Source organism: Mus pahari, chromosome 11, assembly GCF_900095145.1.
Source record: "Mus pahari chromosome 11, PAHARI_EIJ_v1.1, whole genome shotgun sequence".
Lineage (NCBI taxonomy): Eukaryota > Metazoa > Chordata > Mammalia > Rodentia > Muridae > Mus > Mus pahari.
Window position 1 is genome coordinate 66,390,535 of NC_034600.1, and position 16,879 is coordinate 66,407,413.

Below are 16,879 nucleotides of genomic sequence, written 5' to 3' on the forward strand. Positions count from 1 at the left end.
ACTGCTATTAACTACAACTAGTATTAGCTAAAATATGTTTAAAATATGTTGAATGTGCCATAAATATTTAAACAAAACTATTCTTATGGAATAGAATAATGTGCAAAGAATACACACAGTGAAGACATTTAATATGCACAAAACAGTTCCTGGATTTACACATTCTTCGAATGTGTAATAGAATGTAAACTCTTTTATTTTTCCCTTTGGAGTTCTATGTATTCATGGAATCTCCTTTAAATTCAAGAGTTCACACTTACTTTGAGAGTCCCTGGAGTAGTTCTTTTTGCTGAAGATTTAGGATTATGTTCTACCACTTTAGCTCAATGCTTTGTCAAGTTAAGTGAGGAAAGTGTCTTCGACTCAGCATATTTCTATTTCTTCTCCCTTTAGACACTGATTTCAAGTAGAAGGAAGATAGATGTATGGGTAAGAATCCAGGAAAGACCAAGGAGATTAGCTATCTCCTCACCAGACTCATCAAAATTAAGCAAAATAGAACACTCTGCTGATGGTACAGGCACACCCAAAAGTGATGGATTATATATAGCAATGTAATTTGCCTTTGGGGGACAGTATGGTGGAAAATAAAATACATGTTGCTTACACATGTATGGTTCCATCCACATTCATACAAAGATGATGGAGACACAGGTAGATCTACCTCTGAGTGCTGAACAATTTGCTGTCAATAGATTCAGGGCAGGGGGAAATACAGCCTTTACACATGTACCTACTATAGACTCCTTCAAGCTGGGATGGATAACTCAAATCAAATTATCACACAGATGGGCATGGAGAAGTAAAGGTATTATAAGCAAAACCAAGGTCCTTTTCCTAGGAAAGAGATGTGGGATGGGAGTGTCTTGGTATAAATGAGGAATTATAAGTTAGTTTAAGGGAGGGAGAGTAATCATAATCATAGTATATTATATGAATGAATCAATGTCAAATAAAAAAACAATAAATGAAGTAATCCCAATCAATTAAATAGAACTCATTTAAGCTTTACTGTTACAGTATAAGTTAATTGAGATTGCACCCTAAAAATACCAGATTTTAAAGTATTAGTGTCATATTTCTCATCTTATACAAAGTATCAACACAAATACCATCATAATTCACTGTATGATATGTCCATATAATATGAAAACTGTGAAAGTATCTACAATCTACAAATAACCAAGTAGTTTGACCTTGAACCATTCAACTCAAAAATTAATTATTGGGTCTGAGAGGTTGCTCAGTAAGTGAAGGCATTTGCTGCTAGCTGAAGACATGACAAGATAGGGCTCATTCAGCATAGGATTGCCACAGATAGGGAATGTGAATAAAAGACTTGCAAAGTGTATTCAACACCAATATATCAGGGGAAAGTCCTATGATATGATCAAGTAGGTTTCAGAGATGGAGAGCTGGTTCAACATCGGCAAATACATAAATATAATCCACCATATAAACAAACTGAACAACAAACACTTACTCAGAATTGTTCTTGTATAAAAAATAAATAAAACAAACAAACAAACAAGCAAAAAACTGCAGGAACTAAAAACAAAGAAGAGACTGATCAACCAAAACTGCTATTGTCTCACAGGAAGGCTGCAAGTTCTGAAACTATTACTGATGCTAGGGTGTGCTTACAGACAGGAGCCTAGCTTGGATGTCTTCTGAGAGGCCCAACAAGCAGCGGACTGAGACAGATGCAGATACATCCAACCATTGGACTGAAGTCAGGGACCCCTGTGGTTGAATTAGAGAAAGGCTGGAAGAAGCTAAGGAGGAGGGTGACATAGGAAGACCAACAGTCTCAACTAACCCAGACCCCTAAAATCTCTCAGATACTGAGCCACCAACCAGGCAGGATACAAGACCTGGTCTGAGGCTTGTAACACATAGCAGAGAGCTGCCTTGTCTGGCCTCAGAGGGACAAGACTCACCTGACCCTTGAGAGACTTGAGGACCCAGGGAGTGGGGAAGCCTGGCAAGGCGGGGACATCCTCTCGGAGACATGGGGTAAGAGGAATGAAATGAGAAACTGTGGGATGTCAGATGGGGTGTGGAGTGATGATCAGACAGTTAAAAGAAAAAGAAAAAGAAAAAGAAAAAGAAAAGAAAAGAAAAGAAAAGAAAAGAAAAGAAAAGAAAAGAAAAGGTGATAATAATAATAATAATAATAATACAGCCAAAAGTAAACTCTCACTAGGGTATAAATTGCATATGACTTAACAAAATATAAAACGGACAATCTACTGCAAATATAAATGAGAAGCCTGGATTCATGCCATCTAGACATGGCTTCACTGTGTACATAGATACCTTTGGTTTCACTGATGCTTCTATGGGTAGGTTCTATATTGGATTGCAAAAGGGAAAGTTGCTCTGAAGTTTTTGAGGCTCTAAAGTCAACGACAAGAAGGAAACAGATGGATTTCCTGGGCCAACATTCACTGGGTTGCAGGCAGCTGAGTTATGTCAACTGCCCTTTGTGCAGAGAAATCTCTTTTTTCTCTCTGTATCCTGATCTCTTTGTGTTTAACTAGAATTCACAAATGATCTTCATTTTCCTCAATCTCTGGCTCTCTCCTTCATGCCTTCTCTACATCCCTCTGATTGTATATATATGTGAGTATATATATATATATATATATATATATATATATATATATATACCCATTTTGTCTCCAGTTCTTGATCATAATGCTTTAGTCTTTCATGAGCCCCATGCTCAGGAATTAATGTACTCTTTAAAGGCATAGTTTTCAAACATAACATTTTATTTAAAAATATAGGAACATGTATTACTCTATTAAGACAAAATGACTCAAAATCAAAACACAGAAAAACAAGGAGATTATTCAAGTGAGATATTAATATTAATCATCATTTTTAGTTTTCTTAAATTTGAGAAAAATGCAAATTTATTTCCATAATAATATTCATAGAGGTGGGTAAGTGAGGAGATATATTTCCTGCCAACTGCATGAACAGAAATTGGAACATCGAGTGAGTAGAGGCATGGTCTGTTACTCGTATTTCTATCTTTACACCACCAGGCTCCTTAACACCTTTTAAAAGCCTACATAGCTTCAGAACTGTATGTTATATTGTGTGCTCAATAAAGTAGTGGAAAAAAAAAAAAAAGAAAGTGGTAGGTACCATTTATTTTACCATCTTTTCCTGTGTCAGCTTTGCCTGTCTCCTTGTTTCCTTCTTTGCTCAATCTTATTTATACTTTCTGCTCTGCAGAAAGATGGAGGAACATTTTAGTACCGTAATTATTTCTTTGTATCTTCCCAATTACCTATCATATGCCATTTAACATGTATGCTTTCAAATTGTCACACACCAAATATTTTATGTATAAATATGAAGAATTGATTTCCACATTGCAAATTTGGTCTTCATTCCTAAAGCAAGTGTATACATACATATGTACATATACATATATATACATATACATGTATATATATATATATGTACATATACATGTATATATGTATATGTATATATATGTATATGTATGTATGTACATATATGTACATATACATATATATACACGTACATATACATATATATACATATATACATATATGTATGTATGTACTTAGTATGGTCTTAGTTATAAATTATGTTTGAAAATTATTTATAATCATTTTTTGCTTTTAATAACCAGACAGGAAATACATTTGTGTGATTCACTGTCAATATTTATGCAATAGGTTCTGTCTAGAGAATGCTGGGCTATAATAAGTGGTTGCATGAAGGGAGGATGAGGTGAAGACATTTGTCTATTATGTCAAATTTCATATTTTAGCCATTTTCACAGTTGGCTTTAACTTAGAAAACACCCCTCTAAAAATTGCATTTCAGGCACAGAATAAAGAAACTGCATTGAAATACATGAATATGTATGTAATTACACAGAAAAAAAGTAGAATCAATCAAAGTTTTATAACTTGAAGTATCCTTCCAGGAAACTCCAGTGTTTTAGTGATGGGCTAGAGCTTAATTTTCCCTTAAAAAGCAAATCAACCAAATTTGTGAAAAATTTATGTGCAACAAACTCCTGTGTTTTTAAATTATTTCCATGGAACATTTTGGTGCCTTTTAACTTTTGACTTAACATAAAACTATAAATTATTCATACCATCGAGAGATGTATAATTATCCTCATAATATTCTGTAGGCAGAATGTCATTTCAGGTGAAGGGTAGGGACTTGTAGCAAAAGATTTTGTCACAGGACCTAACTGGATACTTTGCTTCCAAGTCCAAACCTTTGCTTACAGCAACACATCCTTTATAGCTAGATTTACATATTGAACATATCACTCATCATCAACATCCATGCAACAATTACAACAATAATAGGAGAATGCTAATATAAAATATACATTAATAGTTATGAGTATTTGCATTGATGTATAAATTTATTTTATATTTATATACATACAAATATATACATGTTTTAAGTAGATTATATAAGCAAATGTGTGTGAAGTAGAGTGACAGAAACCATCAAGGTTTTATGAAAACATTTTATCGTGTGTGTGTGTGTGTGTGTGTGTGTGTGTGTGTGTATGTGTGCGTGTGTGTGCATATGTATAAGTGTACACGTGCTTATGAGTGTTCATGCACACATGCATCTTTCTGCGTAGGGAGTATTCATGCATTTACAAGTTCATATGGAACCCACAAACCATTGTTAGTTCACTGAGCTCCATAATGTACTAACTGCTTATTTATTTTTCTGTTATGAGATAGTGTCTGAGACATAGAGCTTAAAGTTTGAACTGCATGGCTGACCAGTGAGGTCCAGGGTTTCTCCTGCCTCTGCTCTGAAGCACAAGTTTACAAATGAACACTTTTGTAACCAAATTTTACATGGCTTGTAGGAATCTAACTCAATCTCCATTGTGTTACCCATTGGGTCATCGAATGACTCTTCCTTGAAATGTTTATTCACAACATTAATCAGCTTATTTCAACAAGACTTTAGTGGAGAGGAGATAATGTGACTCTCATGGACCTGCCTTCCTGTCCCTTTGATTGTCCTCCTGTGTTTTCTATTGCTCACTTGTGCATAATTGGATAATTTGCAATGATAATTGAGGTTTGCTCTGCTTCTCGTACCCTGGACTATTTGCCACCGATCTTACTTGCCCTTGGGGATTGGAAGTGAGGTGGTGCAGAGTCAACAACACAGACTACAGGATCAGCTGCAGCAAGCTCATCTGAGCACTGCTGCAATCTCCATTAATATCCTCCACCTGTGCCCCATTGGTTCCAAGAAAGCATCTCTTCTACATAGTAGTTCCTGATTGGCTGGCATTGTCTGTGTCAGCAATCCTTGGTTTCTTAGGCAGTCCTCAATTAGGTCCTCCTGCAGGAGATGCTTTTGTGGCATTTACATAGTGGTTGCTCTGCCATTCTTGCTACATTACTCTACTTCCACAAGATCATCCTGTAAAGTGTTCGACTGAACTCATAATACAGTCTTTATGAATGTATATTGGGAATCTTAAACATAATCAAACATATAGCTCAATCTTTTATTTTTTTGTCTTTTCATATGTGAAGTGCTATAAGTAGCATAGTTCTGTACTCCAGTTATATTTTCTATATTTATCTTTGCTTTGAACATCCTCCATGTTTTCACACAAGGTGGACAGTGTAACTTCCAGACAAGGGGCAAACCTTTCTTTCTGCTGCTTTCATCTAGATAAGAAGAGAAACCTACACAAAACATTCCCTGCCATTTACCTGTCAAATTTTTGGGTAGGGCCATAAAAATTGACTATACTGCTTGCCTAAGATCAATCATAATTTTCCTCTTCAGCATGACACAAATGTATTTTACTTTGAGTCAATTCATTGAGTTTTCACAGGTACATGTTTTTCAAAGTAGCAAACTTTTCTCTAGTTGGTAGGCAGCATAAAATGTCCGTAATTAGATGTCATTTAAATCTGTCTGTACTAGTCTAGAAAGTAGTTCAATTCCATAGTCTGGTAGTTCAAATAATCATTTTCCCCCAGTTTTTAGCTCACCATGTTACATTCCAGAAGACAGAGGCTAAGTTAAGAACATTCACTATAGATAAAGACAAAGGAATTGAAACAGATTACTTATACATAGGAAATCAAAACAATGGAATTATTCAAGTAGTTTCTACAGGAACAATGTATCTCCCCTCTTTTACAGCTTTTCAAATGTATTTCTTCTTTTGTCTACAGCACAAAACAAAGAAGGTTGCAGGTGTCACAGGGGAAAAAAAAAATGAGAATAGAGTTAAATTGACCAAAATCTGTAACTCCAAATGTCTCTTATCTTGAGAACCTTCAGCAAAGTACATAATTAGTGAATGTTTGTTAATTATCCAGCTTGAAAAGAAAAGTGTTTAACAAGAAAGAAGATGCAGGCATCAGAAGCAATCCATAAGATGATTTACAGAGACACAAATAGCACCTAACAAAAGAAAGAGTGCAGCCTCTTTCAGAAAATAAAAATCCTTTCCTGTCTCCCATCAAAGTAAAAAGATATATATTGAGTTGAAACTATTCAGTTTGTAAAATAAGCTTTACTTTTATCTAACCTGCATCAAAGTGGTTTTCTGTATCCCTTAGGATACCTGTTCATCCAAGGGAATATATAAAATACTCTCTGATATACACATTAAGCTGCTCTCTAAACCAAATATCTGTTAATTTCTAAAGTAATAGCAAGATATAACTTAGTTCCCAGATAGAATTTAAGACACCAGAACTTGTATATATTCTCTGCCTAAAAGTTGATATTTGTAAATCTGATATAGATGAAAATTATCAGACATTCCATAAGGAAATGCATTAATTGTGTAGCAAAGTATTTGACAGCATTATTGTTGCTTAAATTCCCATTTGTGTTATGATCATAAAATACTTTCTAACAGATGTTTCTCAAACAATAACCCTATGGAAATGGTGCAATCATTACTTATTTCTTAAAACCTAATAACCTTCTGGGTTTTTTTTTTTTTTCTCTTTCTCTGCTATTGTAGATGATGCTAGGCAACATTGCAATTTGACTTGCTTTTCATCAGTGACTTTTTTTAGAGACTAAAATGAGTTATATTTTAGAGGAAAAACAAGTTTGGACTCATGGCAGATATTAATTACTTACATATGTGGCCCATGATTAACAACAAAGAATTTTCAAATAACTACCAACTACAGTATGTTTCAAAATTATGTGAGATGAACCACAATGCATTTAACAATAAATATGGAAACAAGTAATTTTATTTTTATATGGTAACTCTCACTAGAGACCTTCAACAGTATCTCAGATGCCAACATGTTATACCTTGAAAAAATCTTTGATTTTAACTAATCCGCTTTTCTGCAAAGAATCATAATATGTAACCAACTAGGCCATGTTTTGTAAGTTCCCTCTCCAGGGATATCACTCCTCTTATTGACAACTCCATGGGATTTTCTTTTCTTTTTCTCTTTTTCCTATTTATTTATTCACTTTACATTTAGATGGTTGTCCTTTTGGGTCTAGGTTACTTCAATCAGGATGATAGTCAGGTTCCATACATTTGCCTTCAAAATTCACGATGTCTTTGTTTTTAATAACTGAATAGTTTTCCATCGCACAGATCTTGTTTGTTTCCAATTCTTGTTTGTGTCCAACAGCTGCTATGGACATAGAAGAGCGGGTGTCCCTGTGATATAATGGGGCATCTTTTGGATATATGCACAGAAGTGCTTTAGATCAGTCTTAACGTAGAACTACTCCCAGTATTCTAGAAATCTACCAAATTGATTTCCAAAGAGGCTGTGCAAGATTGTACTCCAACCAGCAAGGTTCCTGTGCTCCACAGCTGAGACAGCATTCTGCTCAAGGCAGCTGGGGGTGCCCAGTGGACTCAGTGGGCAGAGGAGATGGGTATGTTTGGGAAGGATACCTTACCTGTATGGTTCAGGATCAGCAGTCTGAGGAAGGTGAGCAGAGAAGTAACAGGACTGTGCTCCATCGGGCCTTAATACTCTCAGTTCATGGCTCTGTCTGACCATGATATTACTCCTTGTTCTAATGAGGTGAATGTCCCTTTCCTACTGCAGGCATATGGCTTAGCATCGTTGCAAGGGGAGATAAAGTATTTACGTGTTGAAGGGAAAATAAAGTCAAACTGCCAATCTGAGGTTAATGCTTAAATAAAAGTCAACAAAGCCTATCATGATGATTTTCTTGTGTCACTAAGATTATATAATGTGAGATGCCATAATACATTAACATTTAATAGTTCATTGGCATGCCTCTAAACTGAAGCTAATCAACACTGACAGTGCTCTTGAAGGCCCTGTGTTTGGGCCTATCAAATCTCAGTCATATCCAAATGCCTATATTTGGATATATATTATTTTCTTTCATTATAGTCATATTTTTACATGTGTTTGTATTAAATTATATATATATATTTAAATTTAATTTGAATTTCCTATTTTACATTTATTATAGATAAATAATGTATCTTTTTGCTTGAAGATATTACCCAAAATAAAGTAATACTCCAATTTAGTTTCTATTTAAAAATACCTTTCTTATATTTAGTATTTAAAATACATATTTCATTTCTAGGAAAGAATACCTATATCTTCTTATCATGAACAAATGACATGACATTTCCAATAAATACATTTCACTTAAATTACTAAATATTGCCAGAATAATTATATATTGTATATATATATATATATATATATATATATATATATATATATATATGGTAAATATTTGGCAAAAATGCTGTTCTTAAGTGAAAAGCTGGGAAAAGCTAAAATAGTGGGAAAACTAGTTTGTTTGTTTTTTAAAGCAGGTATAAAATACATTCTAATTCTTAAATAGTCACCAAATGAGGACAGTATAACCTGATTGTTAGAATATAACAAGATTCCATCTCAAATAACCCTGGTTCCAATATTCTGATTTCTTGCCTAATTACAAGGTAAATGTTTGCAAATAATGTGTTTTTTGAATGTCTGCTCAAAGTAACCCCACTTTCTTCTGTTTCCCATTTCTTCTCTCTCAAATATTTCTTGTAAAAAATTCTAACCTTCTGCTGATTGATGTTATACACTATGGATATTCTGCTTCTATTTTGTACATAGCGTTCTGTCAACAACTGATCCCCATAACACTAGCACGTTCAGGCCTGTACTCATATCTGATTTAATTTGTTGTCCTTGAAGTTTGGTGATGATTTTCTTGGGTAGCTAAGAAAACTTCAACCCAGAAGTTCATATTCTGAGAAAAGTTATTGTGGAATGATCATTCTCAGTTTGCAGACTGAGGGTCAATTACAGCAGCATGACCTTGACAAATGTCTATAAGTCAAAGAATGCCTTGCCATAAACGATTTGGGGTGACAGGTCTATAACACATTGCACACACAGATTGGATTCCCAGCAAGGCTGTGCTGACCCACGTCTTGCCTCACATGAGCAATATCAGAAAAATGACTGTTAGAGGAAAAAAAAATATTCCTGGTATCGAGAACTCTCTACCTCATAATGAAATAAATAAAACAACTAAGATTTGAACTCATTGTCTATTTCTAGAAATTTTAATAAAAATCATCTATTGTGTACCACAATAGTCATCCATTAGAACTTATATACTATAAATTACTATTTTCTGATTATTCGGTTCCTTTTTATTACTTGACAGTTTCATAGAGTTTTATTTACCTAACATTAATAGATACCATTGTCCTAGACTTTGGAAATTGGGCAAAAATAATGCTGGACTTTGTTTTTAACAATAAATTGAATCCAAATATGCTTACACTGACTCCAGTAACAGAATATTCTGAAAGTAGAAGAAAACAGAGTTGGCGTTTCTGTTCTCTGTAGTATGTGTCTCATTCTATTCACTCCTGCATGTTTGCTCTGGTAAGACCTTTTTTCTCCTTAAATTCATACCTTTCCCTCTTTAACTCTGCTTCCATTTAAATTTTAGTACCAGTGACCTCCTTTCAGAAGCTACATCACAACTCAAGTAAATAATAGCATTTAAAGGAGCAAGTTTTATGAGCTGCATCTATAAACAATATATACAATGCACAATACCATCTAAAATATAATTGTCATGTGAGAAGTAAGTGACTCATAGGTATTTTTGCTGACACCATTGCCTGTGATAGGAACAGTGAATGCCAACTGTACATTTTAAAGACAAATGCACAAGAGGTTTCAGCTGAATTCCCAAACCCTACAAATTGACCCTGAACTAGAAATAAGGACACATTTTTCCCATTTAGATATTCATGGAGACTTAGTTTTTCTTTATGGAAACAGAGCCATTGAGAGTCTTTGGCTATGGCTTTAATTAAGTTGATAAAACAGGATTCAGTATCAGGCTGTTCATAGGTTCCAAACTGCTGGCCCGTACTGAGAATGATCAAAATATAACTGGCATGATTATTCAGAAACCTTTCTTTTACTACGGTCTCTGGCAAGTATTCTCACATTTTATTTCCTGGAATCTAAGTAAAACTTATTATTTTCTTTTATTTTAAATAATTCAATATTACTTTTACTATATTAAAAATAATATTGCTGCTACTACATCAGAAATAATTTTATAGATGCAAATACTTTGCAAATATCACAATTAAAACTATGGACAGAAAATACTTATAAAACATATCAAGGCAATAGATTATTTAAAAATTTCATCATTTTTGGTTTTACAAATGGTAAAATACTAATGAGATCAAAATTTCAAACTTTCCTAGAAGTTTATGCATGTGTATATTACTTATTTAAACAAACATGCCCAATGCTATGTAGCTGGTGACATATAATAGTAGGTCCATTCTGAAACTACAGTGCAGTGTGACCTAAATGTATGAAATAAATTTATGAATTTTTGACTCAGCATGACAACTTACATCATTAACACCAAAAGAATAATAGAAACAAAATAATAAACTTGTATGTGATGTGGTCAAAGCAATGTAGTTTCTTGAAGGTCAATAAATAACTGTTATTTCTTACAGTTGAAAGTAAGATTCTTAAAAAGGAAAATGAAATCTTTTACTAATGAGTTTGCAGTACTAGAGGGAAGAACACTGTATTCACTTCCTTTCAGGGTTAGGATCCTAGATTTACCATGCCATTACTAAACAGCAGTATACCAGTTACTTATATTTAAAGTTAATAATTCCAGTAACCCAGAGTTTCCTATTATACAGAAAGTAAATTCAATGATAATACTTAACTTGAAAATAGATACAGACATGAAATAAAAGACACATTAAGTAGGAAACACTCTAGGTTTTAGAAAATGTTTTGATTGCTCATTATGCCATGGTAACTGCTATAGTAACAATGTTGTTTTGAAATAAGAGCAGAATAAGATCAAAATAAAAGCAATACTCTCCTTGCCCTGATAAATCACAGATCCATAGACTTCTCAAATGAATTTGGAATTATCAAAAGCCAAGGTAATATTAGGGTTGCTAACATCATTAGATATTTCACATATGAAATAATGTGATTTTTAATGTTTGATGAGTTTATTGGCTTTTTGGTTTTCCTCCATTTTGCATGTTTCCCTTTTATTTACACATATTTTCCATTTTATTTCATAAACAGTTAAGAGAATTGAAATTGAAATTTTTGGGATCTTTTGAAGATTTATTTGTGGGTTTTATTTATTTATTTATTTTGATCTTTTCATTGAAGCACACAGATGGGATGATTTATTATTGAGAACAGAGACATGGTGGGTTTTGGAAGCTACCTTGAAAGGGGGCATGTGATGTTCTGCTGCAGCTGATACTTGAGAGAGCCCGTGATATTTGGAAATATAACCCAATAGACAGAGGCAACACTGCATGGTATTGGTTTGCCTTGTCATTATTATTATTGTTATTTGGGGGGGGGTGATAATAATTAGTCATTATTCGGTAGAGAGAAATGCACAAAAGCACTTTTGGTGACATTTTGGCCGTCTTTTGCTGCTTTTGCCAACTCGTGTTGACTGGCAGAGACCTGTGTTTCTTCTGGATGGAGCTGCCAGTTGCTGATTCACGATGGTGTTTTCAAGTGGATCAAGGCGGTGCTGCCGATTCCTGTGAACTGACCTGTTGATATCCTGGCAATGCAAGTTGAATTTGCACCCAAAACTTTTTCTAAACAGGTCCATCCATAGACTCCTTTACCCCATTAAACCTTCCTTTCCACCACCTCTGGTGGGTGGTGGTCTATAGTGACAGTTAAAGCATTTAAGTCCTCTTATTAAAGTAGGTTTTTAAAAATTTAAGCCCATGGAAGACAATGGAAAGTAGGTCCTACAGACTCCATGAACCAAGACATCTCTTCAGTGCCATGCTCATTCATACCTTATCTTCTCACATTATAATTGTTTCCATCTTGATACAAATACACTTCTACTTAATCTTGCCTCTGTTTAAATGTTATCAGAAGACACAGACCAGCCATTCAGGTGACATTAGTGCAATACACCTGGTGCTGTATCTTATAGGGTCAAGTGTGATGATCTTAGATTGTCCGCTCCCATGCGGTTAGCCCTGGACACAGGTACAGTTTGAGCAATTCCTAATGCACTCCGTAGGGCGAGCACAGGCAGATTTGAGGGGCAGGAGGCAGTAGTGAAGCGGATGCATTCCCTGCTCATGTGTGAAGTTCTCAAAGAAAAGTTCAAAAGAAACAAACTTAAAAACACTTCTGTAATTTTTGACATTTAAAAATCGCTTTTAGAAAGTTACACTTGCAACAGTTTATTTTTCTAAACAGAGCCTTTCATAGTTACATGGTTCATGAAAACTCTGAAGAGATTGGGCTTGAATTTTGAGGGTAAGCCACCTGCCATGACATTTTATGATCACATATGGTCTTTACAGCTTAAAATAATACTATAATTCAGTTTCTTTTCTTTTTTTTCCTCTCTGGAGTTATTCTTTTAACACCTGTGGGGGATATGAAGATTTAATAACAACAAAGAAACTCTAAAAATGTGTCAGCTAAATGGTTATTACTATTTTGGAGAAAAATGTATTTCTTCATAGTTTGATTTATATCTGTATCACTATGAAAAGTAGCTACAATTAATGTGCTTGAACATGAATTTGCTTCATGCTCTTACCTTATATTCCAAGATAAGAGCAGTTTTAATTTTTATTGCTGAGTTATAAAATCCTGACAAATAATATTTGCAAGGCAAAGGAGGAAATTACCTCTACTGTATGACTGTGTCAGACATGGCTGTAATTTTGTCAAAGAAGACATACAGGAGAGCAAACTTAAAAGAGAGTACAACTTAAAAACGCCAAAAGGACAAAATGTAAAAGAACAGAAAAAAATAATTGAAAACAAATCACTGAACATACAAGATAGTATGCAAATGAGTTTAAAATATTGATTTTTCAGTTTTATATATGAATCCCCTATTTATATCTTCCTCCTCCTCCAACTCTTTTGAACTCCAAATCCTTGTCAAATTTATATTCTCTTTATCTTTAAATATTATTGACTTGTACTAATGTTCATAAGCATATATATTGTATAAATATATAAACTCAACTTACTGAATCCATTTCTCATTGCTCATCTTTGAGTTTTTATTTTATTTTCATTGAAAATAAATTATTCTCTCCTATAGTACTTACTAATCACAGGTTTCGCTTCCTGTATGCTTTCTTCCTTCCCCTTACTTCTCTTTCCCAGATTCTCTCATCCTCTCTTGCTCTTCAGAAAGGTGGAGGCCTCCAAAAGACAACAGCCAAATACACCAAAATAAGACAAGACAAGGGAAAAAACTCTTATGTTAAGGTTGCACCAAGCAACCCAATAGGAAGAAAAGAGTTCCAATGGAGGTGAAAGAGTCAGAGGTGAACCCACTCCCACTGTTAGGAGTCCCATACAAACACGAACGTAACAATAGTATCGCATATCCATAGACCTGGTCCAAACCTATGTAGGCCTGATGATGCTTGTACCTTGAGTCTCTGTGAGCCCATGGGAGCCCTGTTTAGTTGATTCAGTGTGCACCATGTTCTCCTTTGGGTCTTATATCCCTTTTGACTCTTACAATGATTCCTTTACCTCTTCTCATGGTTCTCTGAGTCCCAGGGGTTGGAACTGATGGACACCTCAAATGTAGACTCTCTGTTTATTGTCTTGCTCTGGGTCTCTGAACATGCTCCAATTTGCTGCACAGAAAACCCCTCTGATGACAACCAGACAAGGCACTGATCTATGAGTATAGCAGAATATCATTTACGGTTATCCCATTAATTATTCCTTTGGGCATTAGTACATGTTTTATTTACTGATTTTTCCAACATAATACTTTCATTGATTATTTGAAAATTTTATATCATGCAACCCATCCCACTCACTTCCCCCTCTTTCTAGGCTTGCTCCCCCTCATTGTGACTTTCCACAAAATAGAAGAAGGAGGAGAAGGGTGAGGGTGAGGAGGGGGAGGAACAGAGAAGTAGAAGAAATAACAGAGGAAGAGGAAAAGGAGGGGGAGAAGGAGAAGGAGAAGAAGGAAAAGGAAAAAGGAAAAGAAAAGGAAAAGAAAAAGAAGAAACTAGTCCAATTTGTAGTATACACATATACACTAGAGCATGGTTAACTTCCAGTAACCAGACCAAGAGTCCAATTGGACCCCTATCCCAACCAGAAAACAACATTTTGGAGAGCTACATTTAAGGATACTTATCACAAATTTTAAGAATTTCCTTCAATTATTTTCTGTCTAGGCTGTTACTTTTTTGAGGTATATCCTAATTTTTTATAAACAATTAAGATTCATTGTTTAAATATTTTCTTAGTCTTTGTTTCTAGTATTTGGCAATTTATAACCAAAGTGATACTTAAATAATCCTTGTTGTCATTAACAATTACTGTTCCTTGAATTATTTTTAATTGGATTCTATATTAATTGTCACTATTCTATGAGTACATAGGTCTGAATAAATACTAGGTAAAATAAATACTCGATTATCCACATGACAATTTATGCTTCCCTTTAATCTAGAATGTTTTATTTCCTATTTTATCTCCTGTTAGCAAGCTATACTAATAATTTTAATTTTACTGTGATGTACAAGGACTACCTGAAACGACAAATAACAAGATCCAGAATGATTTTTATATATGTTTTCTCTAAACAAATATATGAATTAAAGGCTAAGAAAAAATAAATGTGTGTCTTCTAGAATCCATTTTAGCTTGAGTAGGTTGTGTCCAGATCAGTATGAAACCTAAAGCAATTAATTAAAGTTGTAATAAAGATTATATGAAGCCACAATATAAAATAATCATCAGATACTAGCATATATAGATATAGATATAGATATAGATATAGATATAGATATAGATATAGATATAGATATAGATATAGATATAGATATAGATATATACATATGATTGTAAAACTTGTGAAGCAAGATGACAGAAGGAAAGTCATCCTTTGGGAAGCATTGTAATAAGATGCACAAGCTATGCTGCCACCTTACCTCTAAGACTTACACCTTTCAGAAGTCGACCTTTGGCAAATGTGGCCACCCTGCCAAGCACAAGAGAAAGTATAACGAGAGTGCCAAGGCTCAGAGAGGAAACACTACCGGGATTGGTTGGGTGAGGCACCTCAAGAGTGTCTATCACAGATTCATACATGGATTCCATGAAGGAACAATGCCTAAACCAAAGAGGGCAGCTGTTGCAGCACCCACTTCATCTTGAGGATTTCAATCAGTCATAAAATAAATGTTCTGGTATATATATATATATATATATATATATATATATATATATATATATATATATCAGTTTTACAATATGCTACTTTGCAGTCAAGTTGATAGACGAATTCTAGATTTTAGCAAATGGCAAATGTTATGTGTAAAAATCATGAATTCAAAATAAATGAAAATGTAGTATTACATTACAAGCTATTGTATTTTGACAATTTAACAGAAAAAAAAAAGAAAACTGTCAGACACAACTGCAAATTATAGTTCATTTTCTTCCTTAAAATACCATAAATGGTATTTGGTGGCATTATTTTGGCTTAAATTGACACAAACGCTAACTTTTGCAAGACATATTTCTGACTGCATCTTTTAAATGAAGACACTTACCCCGCCTTTTCTATATTTTGAAAAGAGTACTCACCTTTAGGGTCTTTCATTACTAATATCTGTGCATTTTTAATTATTAATTTGGTAGATTTTTGATCTAAGAATCCTCAATTTGGTTAACTTCAAAGTTTACCTCAGTACAGCATGAATTAATTAAAATTGAACAGTTTGTTCTCAAAGGCAAATATCTTTTAAAATACATGAGTGCTAGGGGGGAAAAAGAGAAAACTCCTTTGAATGTCTTAAATTTCCTTAACATCAAGGCATATTTTCAAAAAAACTTTAAAATATATTATATCTGTCCAGTGTATATTTATTGAATAGCCCTGATAGTTCCATTATAACACTTCAGACTTAAGCAGATGCTATATATAGTTCCATTAGATTTTGCAAGCTAAATCAACATTAGAAATGCAGATGTCTTGTTTTCCATCAAAATTTCCATCATTCCATTTTACCAATGAGATATCTGAAGTCAGATGCTGTGGTGAAAGCCTGCTATCACAGACAGGCAGCAAAAGCACCCAGCTGACCTTTCTCCCTAGCTATAATCCCAAAGGGGACAGGAAGTTCTCCTCCTCCATGCAATCTCAAAAACCTCTGACATAGAAATTCCTTCCTTTACAGAAGCTTTGCAATTTTATGAGGTCCCATTTGTCAATTCTTGATTTTACAGCACAAGCCATTGCTGTTCTGTTTAGAAATTTTTTCCCT

The 16,879-nt window shown here is 34.1% G+C and overlaps 1 protein-coding gene and 1 pseudogene across 2 annotated transcripts in view; both read left to right on the plus strand.

Annotated features, from left to right (window-relative positions):
• Positions 1-16,879, plus strand: part of Cdh12 (cadherin 12) — a 1,034,353-nt gene that overhangs the window by 519,889 nt on the left and 497,585 nt on the right. The gene's annotated exons all lie outside the window — the stretch shown is intronic.
• Positions 15,474-15,767, plus strand: LOC110329217 (annotated as a pseudogene).